The sequence below is a fragment of the Poecilia mexicana genome, unplaced genomic scaffold (genome assembly GCF_051168715.1).
Source record: "Poecilia mexicana isolate PSO_F unplaced genomic scaffold, ASM5116871v1 scaffold_2, whole genome shotgun sequence".
NCBI lineage: Eukaryota > Metazoa > Chordata > Actinopteri > Cyprinodontiformes > Poeciliidae > Poecilia > Poecilia mexicana.
Window position 1 is genome coordinate 45,559,218 of NW_028263371.1, and position 5,511 is coordinate 45,564,728.

A 5,511-nucleotide genomic window follows, 5' to 3' on the forward strand; every position below is an offset into this window, starting at 1 on the left:
TTTAAGCAGCATCCACTAACTTTAAAACTTCACACCTGAATTGCACACTCTCTTGTGTGTAATCAAATGTCTGATTTGGAGACTGAATCCCCACTCTGCTCCCACATTGTAGAATGGAAGTACAAGGGCCACTTCAGCCAAAGTTTTGAAATCAGGGAACATTTCTCCAACTGAAGCGATCAGAAGTTGGCAAGACTCTCTGAATGAGGAACAGTGGGAGGAAATCCCTCCAAATGCACCTGATGAGTCATCTCTAAAAAGTATACCGACAGTAACTTTTGAGAGCCGATCTGCAAAACTCTCTGCTTTAGTTGACACAGAATAAAGTGACACAACTGCTGTGTTTAATCTTCAAACCTATAAGATTTCATTCTGGATTTTAAAAAGACACTCTGTGTCAATGAGTGTGCATTTGTATTTATAGGTATTTGCTGGAGGGGTCCTTGTGTGTGGTCATGCACATATTTGTGTTTCACAAAGCAGTGTGCCTGTCAGCTTCAGTGGGTGGCAGCAGCCCTATTTTTAGATTTCATATTCAGAGCTCAGCCTGTTTGGCGTCTGTCCCAAAACACCCCAGAGGAGTACAGATAATGGATAACAGCACTGATTAAAGAAATTCAAGTGTGTGTCCTTTTTGTGTTTCTTTTTCTATTGTAAATATAACTGATGAGTTATATTTTCTTTCAAATCTTGAAAGAACGTAAAGTTCTTTCAAGATTTGAAAGAACTTTATGTTTACTTCATAAATTTATAATACGTTATTTATGGACAGTAAAACCAAAGTGACTTAGTTGTTAAAAACCATTTAGTTCAAAACTGTAAAATTACACAAATACTTAAAGTGTCTTAGAGAAGAAATTGGATTTCGAGATAGTTCTTCCCAAGCCCCTTCCTTTACCATCGAAGGCAACCCAGCTTTTAACAATGGAGCTGTAAAACTAAGCTATTAAAATAGTCACAATGAGAGAAGCTGCACGATAAACTTCATGCAAACTGATTAATTTCAAAACACTAAATATCTTTTTTATTTCAAGTATAAATCTTTAGAAAATGAGCTTTCAGTTTAGTGTCATAAATTCTCATTTTAGCTATAAAAAGTAACACGTGGAAATTACAGACATTAGTTCTTTCAAGCCAGACTGATTGATTTTACAGCAGTTAATAATGAAAAATTGCATAATATTTGATTGTCTGTATATTTTATGAAGGATTATTACATTAAAACATTTTTGTTGTGTCTCAAATTTAATTTTCATTAAAAACCTGACCAAAAAAAAATAAAATAAAAAATTGAAGTTCATGGGTCAAATGACATTAATTACTTTCTTAAACATCAAGAGAAAGAAAATATTTCACATATCCCTAATGCTCTATTGGTATAGCCCAAACATGCTCAGATGAACCTGTTTGAAAGTGATGTTTTTATGGATGAGTCATAAAATGTTATATGGTTACCAATAAAACTGATTCATCAAGTGCAAATGGGGGGTAGAACTCTATACATCTTCATTTTTTTAATACATAGCTAAATTATTTCAATTAACATGTAAAACTTAAGGACAAATTGTTTTTTCTATATTCATCTGTTTTAGGTTATTGACTGCTCATTACTGGATCTGGTAGTGGTCTCCTTCCCAACTTATTCCTGCTGGAGGCTGAAAAACTAGCAGATTTTTTTCATTAGTATGCTCCATGCAGAGGCCAACCCTATTAGCAATTAAAATTAATTACCATGTATTTAAAAAAAAAAAAAATCTTCAGCATATTAAACAGTGGCTATGCGTTCAGAAACAGATGCAGCCCGTAGTGTGCAACTAATTTAATGAGTTGGAAGCTGATGAGAGTCAAAAGCCAACAGGTTATTGTTGTAGCTACAGTTTTCTCTGTTCCAATCTGTACAATGGGTATCAGTCAGAAATGGATGGAAGAAAATGGCTATTTGGCTACCATTAAAACATTATAACTGGAGTAATAATATGTAACTTATGTAAGTCTTTAAAACATCTGGGGGTCCAACAAATATTGGTGAGAAAGTTGAAGTAAATGTCGTCAGAACAGTGGCAAATGCTGCAGTGAGCAGGACTTAAGAGGTGGGGACTTTTACCAACAGAGATGAGTGCAAATCTTATATGGGCTGGGATGTGGAATAAACTGCTGATATGAGATGAAGAGGCATCCAAGTGGTTTCCAGTTGAATACTACATCATGAGCCTAGGACAGAGAGTGAGCCAGCAAGTGGTTGCCTAACAGCCACAGACTCAGAGCCAAACAACCCTGAACTGTATCCCAGAAAAGACAATCTTAAATTAGCACCCTTAAAAAAAAAAAAAAAAAACGACTATGGAAACAGTTATCCAGACAGGAAACAAGTCTCGGAAAACTAACAGCACATGACAGTCAAGTACTAATTTTAAAAACAATGTCATGGCCTGAATCTGAATAAAAGATGAGGCATCAAAATAATAGCAGCAATTCTCAACAAAGTAAATGACCTATATCGCATGGCAATTTGCCACAAGGTGAGAAAAATTTTATATTCAAATTGTTGGATGTTAGGTTAGACCCATTCTGTGATGGAGTTAATGTTACAAACCCAGACATAGAGTTCTTTACCAGTCGAGGCTTGATGTCCTGACATCACACCCCAAGTCAGTCTGGGACACATTGGGAGAGTAAAGTTAATGTGCTGCCTTTTAGAAGTATTTTGTCCAATTGTTAGCTTGGCAGAAAGGCAACAGAGTTAGAAGCCAAAGGATGTGAGGGAGATGATGGTAATTTGATCTACTAATAATTTTCCTTGACACTGAACTTGACAAATTGCATGGAGTATCAAGATGTTTTTGAACAATAAGGATTGTGGGGACTTTTTTATTTTTATTTTTCCAATTAAAACATAAATAGATGATAGACAACACAATCAAAAATGGATGTCCCAAGCTATGAGTTTCTAAATTGAAAAGGTAAAGAATGTTGAAAAAACTGTGCACAAATACAATGTAAATAATACTCAATGGTGAGGAAAGGGCGGGTGGTTTAAACATTTACACAGGCAGAATACCTGTTGCCCAGCAACAAACCCAACAGGCATACACAACATGCCAAACAGTTGAGCTGCGGCCCAAAATTGACTTTATGATGAAACAAGGAGAAAAAGGAAGACAGAGAAGTGCTGTATTTGTCTGACTCTGTCACAGGTTTTGCATGTTTTTGATTGCATGCAAGTGTGAAACATAAAAGACCCTAACAACCTTCTAAAAATATAACATTTTTAAGAGGAAACCAGTTGTTCCATGTTTTGTGCAGGTCTATTTTGGGAGAGATTTGATATCAATGTTGTTACAGAGTTCCTGAAGTAAAATCATTAGACTTCGTTATGTTGCAGAGGTTCAATTTCAGTGGCAGCTAGTCCCATTTTAATAATTTATTGAGCAAATATATCTGACTAAAAATTTGAAAAAAAAAAAATTAAATAATACAAGCAAGGTCTGACATTAAAAGTACAAACATATTGGTAAATCTGTCGGTTCTTCCATTACACTTACTGGATGCTAAAAAAAACCCCTGCAAAAATCACATTTAGAGAAATATCCAAATTTCCTTAGCCTAATTTATTGCTTGTTGGTGAAAATACTGAAATCCCTGCAGTCAAACTGCACTTTGCTGTGTTAACTGGCAGTGCAACTTATTGGCAGCAAATAACAGAGACCACTAAATTAATAGCTGAAAGTATCACAGTTTATGAGCTTTTACACAAAATGTGCTTTATAATCTAGTTCTTCTTTCTCAATGTTAGAATGATTGCAATAATTGATATTTTGACATAGAGACATAAGCCTATAAATAGAAGAAAAAAAACCCGCTAAATTTCCAATATTTAATTTTAGTAAATATGGTACAATATAATGACCAATTTTATTCTGCTCTCATATACACAAAAATGTCTAATGGATGTAAGCTTTTTAATTTGTAGAACTTTCTACCTGAGAAAGGAGTCTGGAGTCAGATGTTTAACAGACATGCCTTACATAGTAGGAGAGCTACACAAATACCCACCTGTGTATTTAGTAACTGGAAACACTTCCAAGCATTTGAATTTATCTTCCTTGTAACCAAGGGAAAAATGAAGGTTTTTTTTTTTTTTTTTTTTTTCAGACAACAGGCTGACAGTGCACCACAAGCGGTCATAACTGTAACTACACTTTTTGTCAAGATGAATGAAACGGTTAAAGGCCAATCCTCAAGGTTTTAGCATTGGCCTACCTCTTTCCTGAACCTAAATCTTCATGCGTGTGCTAATAAGTTGAAAATCAAGAAGGACTTTATTTTTATCGCCAACATGAGTCCAGCTGTACAATCAAATCAAAATCAGAATAATTTCATCTAAAGAAATTTTTCAGAGCAAAATTTATTTGAGCAGGTCAATATGAGATATGTCATATAAGAGTAGGAAAGCTTGAAATATTTTCTGATATTATTTTTTTTTTATTTCTACGGGATAAAAGATAATGATGTCTAAAATCTAATAACGTACGCATTTATGATACAAATTATTGTTTTAAACCTTGAACAAAGTCAGTAAAATTTTGTAATATATATGCTTGTGTTGTGGATTTCTACAGTTTGTTAGTTGATTAACCTGCTTTGATGCAGAGCAGAAGATATTCCTAGGAATTTATATGTTGTGTGATAAATGATTTACCTACTTCTTTCTAATGTTCTGTGTAGGGCAGTGTTTCCTAAATGGTTTTGATTTTTACTCAGAGATTTAAAAATGTATTATGGAGGCATTTAAACAAGTGCATGATGATAATTCATATCAAATAATTTTATGGAAATATATACGTTTAATTAATTGATGTTTTATGACCCACAGTGGCTATCAAAACTTACATTTTAAGATCCCAACAGCAGAAATACTTTTCACAGTGTTTGTGTTTAAAATCTTAATCGTTACTTGACTCGTGTGCTTTGTTGCCCAGGTCATCCATGTGAAAAGGACTTAATCACAAAGGTTATTTATCTGGTTAAATAAAGATTTAATAAACAAAATTTGGGAGAGCAAATACTCCGTTTTCACAAACACTAGAGGGCGTGAGAGCACAGCAACATGAACTTCAAAGCACCGGTTCCTTTAACTTTAAAGCTTTACATTTAGGCATGTTATTACCTAATAGGTAATCTTTTCCACATTGTGTGTGGATTCTTTTAGGCCGAAAATTGTAGTTTAATTGATTTTTAATGCCTTATATGCCTGCTATATGGGATATATGATGCTAAGTAGTGTGCAGCCCTCTCCCCCCTTCGGTTTTGATACAAACGTATATTGTTAGATTCTAAGAGGTTTCATCTAATATATACAGTTAAATTTCCCTATTACAAGTGTACGATTCACTACTTATGTTGAATATGTAAAAATAATGAAGAGCATGAATCATGCAAAAACCAAAACCAATAAATAAACAATAAAAATACATAAATAAACCCTCCAAGTTTTTTTTTGTTTGTTTTTCT